General features: G+C 47.1%; 1 protein-coding gene across 2 annotated transcripts in view; it reads left to right on the top strand.

Moving 5' to 3' along the window:
* The first annotated feature begins 530 nt into the window (after nucleotides 1–530).
* Nucleotides 531–12,929, top strand: part of SCAI (suppressor of cancer cell invasion) — a 126,839-nt gene continuing 114,440 nt past the window's right edge. Inside the window, exon 1 of one of the 2 annotated variants that reach the window (XM_069748485.1) lies at nucleotides 531–708. The gene's annotated coding sequence lies outside the window, so the exon portion shown is untranslated. Of the gene's footprint in view, nucleotides 709–780; nucleotides 847–12,929 lie in introns of those variants that run through there. The other variant, XM_069748487.1, reaches the window with a different exon arrangement.

The following is a 12,929-nucleotide window of genomic DNA, read 5'->3' as shown; positions in this document are numbered from 1 at the left end:
CCTATAGTCAGACACCCTCTCCAGTCAGATGCCCCCTATAGTCAGACACCCTCTCCAGTCAGATGCCCCCTATAGTCAGACACCCTCTCCAGTCAGATGCCCCCTATAGTCAGACACCCTCTCCAGTCAGATGCCCCCTATAGTCAGACACCCTCTCCAGTCAGATGCCCCCTATAGCCAGACACCCCATGCAGACACCCCCCTGGTAGTGATGTGTCGTTCGTGAACGATCCGATACAAAGAGCCGGCTCCCTGCTGTGAATGAAAGGAGTCGTGCAGTCGGACGCCCCCTGCAGTCGCCGCGCGGGGCCCTCCCTCACACATCGCTATTTTCCCGCTCTCACGCGCTCTACCCCTAGTAACGGTCTGCACGTCACTCCCCAACTCCACCGCCAGAGGCCGCTCATCTCACTTCTACGTCCAGTCAACTGAACAAAAAAGGGGGAGGGCAGTCAAAGACTGACAGGCAGGCTCTTCTGCCAATCACATAGAGCTGCCTCCCTGAACTGACAAGCATTGACCAATGGAATGCGTTCGAGGGCGGAGCTGACGCGCGTCGGGTTTTGTTGCAAAGAGCAGCATAACATAACACGGCTGTAAGGAGCAGCAGCTGGCGGAGAGGAGCTGCGGCCAGGAGCGGGGCCGAGGGGAGACGAGGCCGGGACACAGCCTGCGGGGCACAGCCTGCCGGGGCGGCCTGGACTGCGGGTAGGGAGGACGGCGCCGGGTGCCCGGCTGTAATCATATAGTCACACACTGTAATAATGGCAGCCGGGCAGAGAGGTCGGGGAACCGCGGCTGTGCGATGGAGGAGACACGGTGTAACGTGGACTATACGTGTGCACGGTGTGTGTAATATATGTGTGATATCATCCATAGTGTGTGTGTGTGTGCACGGTGTGTGATATCATCCATAGTGTGTGTGTGTGTGCACGGTGTGTGATATCATCCATAGTGTGTGTGTGTGTGCACGGTGTGTGATATCATCCATAGTGTGTGTGTGTGTGCACGGTGTGTGATATCATCCATAGTGTGTGTGTGTGTGCACGGTGTGTGATATCATCCATAGTGTGTGTGTGTGTGCACGGTGTGTGATATCATCCATAGTGTGTGTGCACGGTGTGTGATATCATCCATAGTGTGTGTGTGTGTGCACGGTGTGTGATATCATCCATAGTGTGTGTGTGTGTGCACGGTGTGTGATATCATCCATAGTGTGTGTGTGTGTGCACGGTGTGTGATATCATCCATAGTGTGTGTGCACGATATCATTATCCATAGTGTGTGTGTGTGTGCACGGTGTGTGTGATATCATTATCCATAGTGTGTGTGTGCACGGTGTGTATCATCATTATCCATAGTGTGTGTGTGTGTGTTCACGGTGTGTGTATCATCATCATCATCCACAGTGTGTGTGATATCATCCATAGTGTGTGTGTGCACGGTGTGTGATATCATCCATAGTGTGTGTGTGTGTGCACGGTGTGTGATATCATCCATAGTGTGTGTGCACGGTGTGTGATATCATCCATAGTGTGTGTGTGTGCACGGTGTGTGATATCCATAGTGTGTGTGCACGATATCATTATCCATAGTGTGTGTGTGTGTTCACGGTGTGTGTATCATCATCATCATCCACAGTGTGTGTGATATCATCCATAGTGTGTGTGTGCACGGTGTGTGTGATATCATTATCCATAGTGTGTGTGTGCACGGTGTGTATCATCATTATCCATAGTGTGTGTGTGTGTTCACGGTGTGTGTATCATCATCATCATCCACAGTGTGTGTGATATCATCCATAGTGTGTGTGTGTGTGCACGGTGTGTGATATCATCCATAGTGTGTGTGCACGGTGTGTGATATCATCCATAGTGTGTGTGCACGGTGTGTGATATCATCCATAGTGTGTGTGCACGGTGTGTGATATCATCCATAGTGTGTGTGCACGGTGTGTGATATCATCCATAGTGTGTGTGTGCACGGTGTGTGATATCCATAGTGTGTGTGCACGATATCATTATCCATAGTGTGTGTGTGTGTGCACGGTGTGTGTGATATCATTATCCATAGTGTGTGTGTGTTCACGGTGTGTGTATCATCATCATCCACAGTGTGTGTGATATCATCCATAGTGTGTGTGTGCACGGTGTTTGATATCATGCTTAGTGTGTGTGTATAATATAGGTGTAGACATCATTCATAGTGTCATTTGTGTGCACGGTGTGTGATATCCATAGTGTGTATGTATCATCCATAGTGTATATGTATAATGTGTGATAGCCGTGACATGTAGAATATGCTGTCTGTATATCTGCATGCACACGTGTGTAATGTGAATATAAACATGGATTGTGTGTAATATATATCCCCATAACGTGTCTATATTCATAATGCTTGTATGCAATGCATGTACACAAGGATTCTGAATACACACTCGCCATCATACACGTAGATACATAAAACGCACAGAATGTACCTATTATGTTATGAATATGTATATGCTTTATGTACAGGATATTTGTGTGTAGTATATGGTATGCTTACTATATTATATGCATAATGTGCATGTGTATATTAGTGGCTGTGATATCGATACATGCATATTGCTTGTGTATGTACATATATGTATGTATACACACCATTTATATCTGCAATGTGTGATATAGACACACACGTAATGTCGCCTGTTTTGCGTCCGTCATGTCACGGTGTGTACGGTATATCCATATTCTCTCGCACACTCTGGTGATAGTACATACAATGCCCGGTGGATATTGTCCGTCCTCTTAATTGCGATGCTCGGGATGAGATCTGGCTGGGATGACATGTTGCGGACCCCTTGATATTTTCACGTACCCTGTACCGGCTGCGATTGTTTTCTGTGCCTGATTTGGTCTTGGCGTGTGAGCTGTCGCGTTTCACAGGAATCCATAGGATTTGTGCTCGGATGCGTTGGCCACCAACAACTACACGTCTTCATAGGAGCTAGTGAAAAATACCTACTGTCTGTTGACGTGACCTGGGGCAATAGCAGAATGATGCCAACGGGGCAAGTGTTCGTGATCGTTCACACGTACGCGCGCTTCCAGTCACTGCATTGTATTAAAGCCGCACTACTGCTACCTGCCACAGCATGCTGCATTACTGCCAGTAACATGGATAGTTTAAATTCATAGCCTCCTGCATTTTTTTTTTTTTTTTTTTTTTTTTACTAACTACATGATTTACAATTTGCACAGGTTATGATTTTCTTGATGGTCTACAGCAGTTTGAGGATTAACACGTCTGGTGCCCCAAGGGGTGGGCAAGAGTGTAGTGGTTTAATCTTGGTGGCTATAGGGTTTTTTTGTGAGACATGTAGATAAGGAGAGCCGACTGTCAGTCATTACATGTCTCACACTGTAACCGCCCCCTATCATTTACCATTAGCTCTGGAGGCAGATTCTTTGGGAGATCTATGTCAGTTGATAGATCTTAACAGCTCATTTACATATAAGAAACATTTGAATTTCTTTGGAATAAAACATTGGGTCACAGATATCAAGGCATCATTGTATTCCTCTGACCTCCATGCCCATAGAGGCGGCTTAGGAGGGTTCATCTGTCTGACAGATTCCCTTAAACATCTATTGTTCGGGCAGTGAAAGGTTTATTTTTAGGTATGGGTATCCAAGGAGGTGAAGGGGCTTATTGTGTGCATCCCTGGTGGTCTAGAGTGGCATAGGAATTAATGGGCACATTCTTGGTGGCATAGAGTTTAATGGCATATCCTTTGTCTATAGTAGAATGAGGGGGGGGGGGGGTTAAGGGTCATGTCCCTCCTGGTATAGAGTGGTATAGGAATTAATGGCAGGTTTTTGGTAGCAGAAAGATTAATTGACACATCCCTGGTGGTCTAGAGTGATAAAGGGATTAATGGGCACATCCTTGGTGCACAGGAATTAATGGGCACATCCCTGGTGGTCTAGAATGATATAGGGATTAATGGGCACATCCTTGGTGCACAGGGATTAATGGGCACATCCCTGGTGCACAGGAATTAATGGGCACATCCCTGGTGGTCTAGAATGATATAGGGATTAATGGGCACATCCTTGGTGCACAGGAATTAATGGGCACATCCCTGGTGGTCTAGAATGATATAGGGATTAATGGGCACATCCTTGGTGCACAGGAATTAATGGGCACATCCCTGGTGGTCTAGAGTGATATAGGGATTAATGGGTTATTACAAAAAAAAATCAAGGAATTCCTAACTTTCTTATTCCTGCAGGCCTGGCCTATGGTCTCTTGGCTATTTCGGTCAGGATTGCTGGGGGTCCTGGCAGTCCGACCCCTGCTGATCAGCAAGTTATCCCCCATCCTATACATAGATGATAACTAGATTTTCTGGGAATAACCTTTTTAAAAGGTAAATTACGGTACTCTTGTTTTTTTTTTTTTTTTTTCCCCAAGTGGTAAAGGATTGGTTAATTGTAGTATTTCTGGTTTTGTCTAGGTTTCTTAGGGTTTTTTTTTCTTTTTCTTTGCTTAGACCTAAGAGTAGTGATGGTAGACATCTTTCCAGAGCTCATTATAGCTGCCACTAGGGGGAGCTCTCTGCAGTGTGATGCCAGTAGGGCAGTATACACCTGTGTGCAGTGCGCCCCCATGTGGGCCTTCCAGGCCATGTCACTAGCAGAGATTGAACGGACTACATGAAGCAGCACGGATAGGAGCTTCTTGCAGGGCAGCGTTGTGGGTGGATGTAAAGTGCTGGCCCTGCGTAGGGGAAAGGGTGGTGATGTCCTTCCTCTCCGTGCAGGTTGTCAGCATGTTCCTCGGTCCAGAAAGAGATTCATTAAGCTGTCAGTGCCGCGTGGACAGTGATAGGTAAAATGTCATCAGCCGCTCTTTTCCTCGCGGTTGCACTTCCATCATTTAATCGTTATCTGGCCGTCCTGTGCAGGCCGTGCATATTGTACTTTCTGATCGTTCACACCAGAGTGCACGGTCAGATTTGTACTTGTTCCAAGGAGCCGTCTGAGACTTTTTTGTGTGTGTATCAATATATATTGGGCCAAATTAGTAGGAAATGATGTAGTGGTCGATATGTTGCTTCTGAAGGGAATAACCCCATAGTCACGCTGTGTAAATCCGATGCACGGTGCCTGGCCTCAGAGAGGCTGGGCACAACATAGGGCACCATAGAGAATGCCAGTGACTGCACCTGGCATAACACGGGCTGGAACGCTCCGGCCCCCAGTAACTCCACAATTGAGGGTCTCAAGAACTGTGGTGGCAACTTGGTGCCTTCTCGTTGGCACTAGTCTCATGGTGGAGACTGGCATGCCCATATATGAGGCACCTCTCATGGTGAAGAATACCACGTGTGGGGGGCACCTCTAATAGCGCGTTTAGGGTGGCTGGGGGGCACGCGGCGTGTTCAGGGTGGCTGGGGGGCACGCGGCGTGTTCAGGGTGGCTGGGGGGCACGTGACGTGTTCAGGGTGGCGGGGGGCACGTGGCGTGTTCAGGGTGGCGGGGGGCACGCGGCGCGTTCAGGGTGGCGGGGGGCACGCGGCGCGTTCAGGGTGGCGGAGGCACGCGGCGCATTCAGGGTGGCCTTTTGGTCTTTGCAGGGGACTGATACTCGAGGAGGAGAAAGTCACCAATGTTAGAGCTGCCGCTGATCAACAACAGTGCCACCCCTGTGCACCGTGTCGGACATTGTAATGAATGGGGCCAAGCTTCAATACCATACACATGTGCACTGTAGTTACTGTTTTTGTTTGGAAGAAAGCAGGAATATTTCTATAACTTTCTACAGTTCCTTTTAGGTGGAATCTCCAAGACTTTGATACTGATGACCTATACATGGTGTAGATCATCGGTGGCAGATTGGTTTCACAACTTGGTACCTCCATTAATTGAATCCTGCTGTGGTCAGAAGGGGAAAAAAAGTATCGAGTCAGATTGCCACTTGGAAGTGAATAGGAGCTGAGCTGCAGTACCTAAGAACGGCCACTATGCGGTGTACTGAGCTGTGCGGTTTCGGCCACTGGAACCCCTTTGGAGCTGAATACAGCTGATCGGTTCGGATGCCAAAGTATCTGATCTCCACACATCTGATATCGATGTCATCCTAAGGGAAGCGTCAGACGGTCATAACTTGATGAGGATGGCAATATAATGCTCGGACTGGCTGGCGGGAGTTTCTGTGCAGCTGTCATGCTCTGGTCTGGAGAGCCGCCAGCCAGTCCGTGTACTGCATCCTGATCTCATTGTGATTTATATGTCCGCCTCACTGCACGTATGGAGTAACAATAATCTATGTGCAATGTATTTCTAATGATACGGTCTGCTGCAACATTTTACGTACATCGGGTGCTATTTCAGATCAACCATCCTGGGAACTATCCTGATCCAACCTGTTTTACAGTTGCAGACACCAAAATAACTTGTCAGGTGTAATATGCTGTGTTAAATCAAATCCCCTGTAGGCTACAATCCACGAAACACGAGGTTCTGCATTGATACCCGCAGCAGTATCTACCACTGTGGATAGCCTTGTGCAAAAGATCCCAGGCAACTACGCATTTCACCCTTCCCATGGCGCATGGTTATACTCGCACCTACATCCACAGCCTATATTGACCTGCCCCGGATCCCAAACCCGCAGCTCTTTTCATTTTCACTGTGGATATAGGGGGGCAGCATGTGCACCACACTTCTTAAAATCTTGGTGCTGAGATCTCCATCTGTGCTTGTGCCTCCCCCGGCGGCCATTTTCCCGGAGTCCACCGCAATGTAAACCTTGGAAGGGCGAGGGCGCCAGTCGTTCATAAAATGTCTGCAGAGCTCCTTCACCACCGAACACCCGCAGCATCGTACCTCCAAAAACCTCTTTCTCCCTGCTTGAGACCCTCCGCATCGCCCCACTATTGCCTCCGCCAGCAGCGATTTTGGAACCCCGCTCTACTGCAGCCAGTAAAAGGTATATAAGAGATATAACTCATCCCTATTTTTGATGAAAAAAAAATGTGAAAAAATGTATTTTTGCAGATAACACAAAAATAACTGCAACATGTCCAAACTCGTTAACGCAACTCGACAAGTCCGGGGAAAAAGCATGACAAAATTCTGATGCCATCCGTGTGCTGTATGTTTTTAATTGGGGGGGGGGGAGGGAATGAATATTACTTCATTTTTTTCATAATAAAAACTGATGAAACTCTGGCCGAATTATGATTAAAATCACTGAACGAGCCTCTAGGATAGGATGAAATATTACCATTTAAACGCTCCCTTTCGCGGTGGCCAATGTCCTCATTATTTAGCCAGCAAATCATTGTGCAGCCTCCACATCTGTTCCCGCCCCTGCGGTTCAGCCTTGGTGAAGATGAGCTGCAATACCTGACATAACCCATGGAGAGGCGTGCAGCTGTTTCTGGAATTAGGTGGCCATGTTTTTGTAGCCCTTTACAACTCAGGAGGGATCCATGTATTAAAAATACCAATTGCAATAATTTGCCACATGATGCTTATGACAAATGGGCTCAGTTGTATCTACTCAATGGGTGACCATCACACATGATTTACTGGAAGAAAAAAATTTGGTTAGAATTCCCTCAAAATCTTTTTTTTTTTTTTGGATATATTTATAATGCCCACAGTAAATTTGCCATCAGGAGGTATCACAATATAGGTGCCGGATGCCATGGTCATCATCCATCACGGCATCCGGCATCTATATTGTGATACCTCCTGATGAACCGTGTTACTTACGGGGAAATGCGCTGGGGTGCATCTGCTTCATATTGAGTGTACTAGCGGCTTTATCATGTTCATTGATGGTTTCTGGGGTTTTTTTATTTTTAAATCTGTATGGCAGGTTTACTGTGGGCATTATAAGTATATTTCTTTTTTTATTATATTTTCTTTTCCCATTGCTTACCAGTGACCCATAATTGATTATTAATTATATATTAATAATTATGGGTCACTGGTAAGCAACGGGATAAAAGAAAATATAACTAATAATAATAAAACAGAGAACTGCCAACCATAATAAAGTTAAAATATACCAATAATCTAAAAATATTTTGTGATGAAAAATGTGTGTGTGTGTGTATATACACACACACACACACACACACACACACACACACACACACACACACACACACACACACACACACACGCACTTTTCATCACAATATATATTGTGTGTAGTGACATATATTTAGGGTTATATGTGTGACTAGTGATAATGTAACCTCTGTCCTGAAGGCAAGTCGCACGTAGGTGTTAATAGGTACTTCCTTGGGACTAGTAGAAATTGTCTCCATATCTCAACAGGAGGTCTAGCTAGGGCCAAGAAGAAAGCTAACATTTGGCACCTCCTAGGTCTTGGAGGGAAGGTGCTAATTGCAGCCTGAGGGTTAGCTATTCCTGGGAACCATCTCACAAGTGTCTCCAAAGGAAAATACTATATATTCATTAGTAGAGCGGTCGTGCCCAATCAAACAGACCGCAATTATATTAACCTGGGGGCCGGTCTAGAAACCTGACCTCAGACCAAAGTTATAAATTTAGGCTGCAGGCAGAGAATTGTGTTCACATGATGGGGGCAGCCTGAGAAGCTGGTGTGATCCAATCTACATTCGTCCTACCCTCAGGGAGCAGAAAGCAACTACCAGTTAGATGATTTCTGTAAGTTTTCTCCCTTTATTTTATACTGTTTTGCATAAGTTGTATGTCTTTTTATTATATTTTTATACCTTTTTCTTATTGTAAGCATTTAACTTTTTGTTATTAAAGTGTAAAACTTTAACAAGTTGAACCTTGAATGTTCTAAAAGAATCCATAGCCTAAGGTGTGTGAGCCTTATGAGTGATAGACATTACTAGTATTAATAGTCTGGGACTCATCGCCCGTGTATGAGCGGGTGTGCGGCCTGGGTCGGTGTGTGATTTATGCTTCCATTACAGCATAGGACAGAGGTTGAATGCTGGACTGAGAGAGATGGGATAGATTAACCCTTGCAGACACAGCCCCAAGTCACGTGTGAGAGCGGCCACGTGACGAATAAGTGACACCACGGAGAAGGGATCCGTGATAATTGGTGGCAGAGCGGTGGGATAGAATTGTTTCTATTAGAGCATTAGTGCATGGTTTAAGCAATTATTCCCTGTGCTAAAGAATTGGTATCCTTGCGAGGAGTGCACCAGTTCAAGGTTCAAGTCAGTGCTTACTTAGACATACTTGCAAACCGTTTCCCCTCCCCGTTTTCCTTTTCTGTCTTTTTATTTGGCAAACGCTGTTCATTGATATGGCAGCCCAGTACAAGAAGCAGAGCAAAGAGGCTCTGACCAGCCTCTGTGATCAGAGAGGAATAGAGACAGCCGACAGATCCAGGGAGCGGCTGATATGTTCCTTGATTGAGCATGACATGGAGCAAAGTGCTGAAGCATCTGGCCAAGGAGAGAGTACACCTCAGAGAGACCCAGCAATGTCAGCTCTTGCATCGGAGATACCTGCTGGAAATGTCAGCAATGCCAGTGCTGAGGAGCCTATGGACTGTACTTTACAAATGGACTTACAACGGCTGGGAACAAGTGATCCCAATTTGTGCATGCAGCTGATTCTACAGTATTGACAGGCTGAGAGAGAGAGAGGCTGCAGAACGCCGGGACCGACGGGCTGAGAGGCTGCAGAAAGCTGGGACCTGGCTGAGAGATGCTGCAGAACGCCTCTCGATAATATATAAGATGCCTTCGCCCTACAGGATACACCAACCACACTGGAGTCAGCTATATCTCTTGCGATCGGAGCCTCCTTAAGGTACCTTCACACTGACCAACTTCACAACGATATCGCTAGCGATCCGTGACGTTGCAGCGTCCTGGCTAGCGATATCGTTGAGTTTGACAGGCAGCAGCGATCTGGATTCTGCTGTGACATTGTTGGTCGGAGCAGAAATCCAGAACTTTATTTCGTCGCTGGATCTCCCGCAGACATCGCTGAATCGGCGTGTGTGACGCCAACTCAGCGATGTCTTCACTGGTAACCAGGGTAAACATGGGGTTACTAAGTGCAGGGCCACGCTTAGTAAGCCGATGTTTACCCTGGTTACCAGTGTTAAATGTAGAAAAAAAACAAACACTACATACTTACATTCCGGTGTCTGTCGCGTCCCTCGGCGTTCTGCTTCCCTGCACTGTCGGCGCCGGCTGGCCGTAAAGCAGATTACAGCGGTGACGTCACCGCTGTGCTTTACGGTCAGCCGGCGCTCACAGTCAGTGCAGGAAAGCACAGCGCCGGGGGACAGACACCAGAATGTAAGTATGTAGTGTTTGTTTTTTTTTACATTTACGCTGGTAACCAGGGTAAACATCGGGTTACTAAGCACGGCCCTGCGCTTAGTAACCCGATGTTTACCCTGGTTACCCGGGGACCGGCATCGTTGGTCGCTGGAGAGCTGTCTGTGTGACAGCTCTCCAGCGACCACACAGCGACGCTGCAGCAATCTGCATCGTCTTGATCGCTGCAGCATCGCTAAATGTGACGGTACCTTTACATGGCAGATTCACTAAGGTCCCTGATAACAGACACTGAAGACTCAGCTTCAGACCAGGGCCTGGCAGTCACACTAGGCCTGGGCCTGCAGGCTGACCGTCAGAGCTTCCAGGAGGCCCTGCAGACAGATGGCAGTCTGGAGGAGCTCAGATGCCTTGCAGACCGACCCCCTGCTGCTTCTGACAAAGAGAGAGTATACTGGGACCAGGGCAGACTGTATACAGAGACTATCCCCACGGATACTACAGAATCTTGGGACTATGAACGGTGGCTGATCGTCCCTTATCCATTTAGGGAACAATTATTGAGTATTGTCCATGAAATTCCTTTGGCCTGACACCTTGGAATACAAAAGACTAAAGCTCGCCTGACACATAACTTCTATTGGCCCAAGATGGGGACAGATATTGCCAATTACTGCTGATCATGTGTAGTTTGTCAGAGAGTTGGGAAGTCCGGGAATATACAGAAAGCTCCATTGATACCACTGCCTGTGATCGATGAACCTTTCCAGCGAGTGGCTGTGGATATCATAGGGCCACTTGCAATCCCTAGCAGCTCTGGGAAAAAGTACATCCTCACAGTGGTGGACTATGCGACACGATACCCGGAAGCTGTGACACTATCCTCCATCTGAGCAGACAAAGTGGCGGATGCTTTACTGACTGTGTTCTCTCGTGTGGGTTTTCCCAGGGAAATGTTGACCGATCAGGGAACCCAGTTCATGTATTCTTTCACAGAGGCTTTCCATCAGATCAGACAAGTTCAGCATTTCGTGGCCAGCGCCTATCATCCCCAAACCAACGGACTCTGCGAGCGTTTTAATGGAACATTAAAGCAAATGCTCAAAATGCTGGTGGAGACTGAAGGGAGAGACTGGGAGCGGTACCTCCCCCATCTGTTGTTTGCCTACAGAGAGGTACCCAGGCGTCTACTGGATTCTCCCCCTTGAACTGGTTTATGGGAGGAGGGTCGGGGGGCCATTTGATTTGATTAAGGACTGTTGGGAGGAGGACCCCAGAACTACTGGAGTCTCAGTGGTCGAATATGTACTGTGGCTCAGAGAGAGACTGCAAAAACTGAGCAACCTGACCCATGAGAACGTGACCCAGGCCCAAATCAACCAGAAGGTCTGGTACGACCGTAATGCCAGACTGAGGGCCTATGAGGAGGGACCGAAGGTTTGGGTGTTGGTCCCTATGTTACAGAATAAATTGCAGGCCGCATGGGAGCGACCATGCACTGTACATAAGCGGCTGAATGATGTTAATTATGTGGTGACACTAGATGAGCATGCAAAGCGTCAGAATGTGTTTCATGTAAATATGTTAAAGGCTCATCATGGCAGGGAGGCCTGTGTCTTACCTGTCTGTAGCCTGCCTGAAGAAGGGGAGGCTGATCTGTTACTGGATGAGGGGGCCAGGACTCAGTACATGGAGTCCCTGGAGTCAGCAGAGTTTAACCCTGAGCTATCCCCCAGTCAGAGGTCTGAGCTGATGGGGCGCTGAGCGAGTTCACCGAAGTCTTCACAGGGGAGCCTGGGAGGACACACTTAGCAATTCACCATGTGGACACTGGTACTAATTCCCCCAGTACGGCAGTCTGCGTACTGTGTGTCAGCAGAGGTGAAGGCACACATGAGGGAACAGGTAGAGGAGATGCTGAAACTCAAGGTAATACAAAAATCCCAGAGTATGAGAAGAAAAATGATGCAGCACTCACCCTTGCGCTTCTTCCAAGTGTGCTCTTTATTCAGCAAAACATACTATACATAGTATGAACCGGCATACGCAGTGATCTGTGAGGGAGCGGGAGTGAGGAGAGACCGGACGACAGCTGTTTCGCGCTACGGCGCTTCTACAGGTCCATGCTAAAAACAGGTGATGTCGTTTCCTTTTTAAGGTTTTTTTTTTTTTTTTTTTGTCTGTCTCGCCTGATTCTATTAATTACAATTGTGCGAGTTAAAAACAATGAGATCTCTTATTACAGAATGAACATTTACAAGTATATTACAAAATGAACATTTACAAATGTATTATAAGAACACCGCCATGTCAAGTTTGTCGTTAAGACCCCCTGGGCCCTGTGCGTTTGTTTGTAGGATCCATTTCGCTTCACGCTGCAGCAGTAGGCGGTCATTATTACCGCCGTTTTGTGAACATTTAACTATTTCCAAACCTGCAAACCGCAATTGATCTGGATCACTATTATGTGTCTCTGCCATATGTTCTACAAAACTCATGCGTCCCTTTCCTGTCCGAATTGAGTTATAATGCTCTCGTATTCGGACTGTGAGAGGTCTAATAGTCTTACCTATATAAAACCGTTGACACGGACAGAAAATTACATAAACCAGAAATGTACTCT

The sequence above is a fragment of the Ranitomeya imitator genome, chromosome 2 (genome assembly GCF_032444005.1).
Source record: "Ranitomeya imitator isolate aRanImi1 chromosome 2, aRanImi1.pri, whole genome shotgun sequence".
Classification (NCBI taxonomy): Eukaryota; Metazoa; Chordata; class Amphibia; order Anura; family Dendrobatidae; genus Ranitomeya; species Ranitomeya imitator.
The sequence above is the reverse complement of the archived record's forward strand: the minus strand, read 5'-3'. Positions and strand labels throughout refer to the sequence as shown.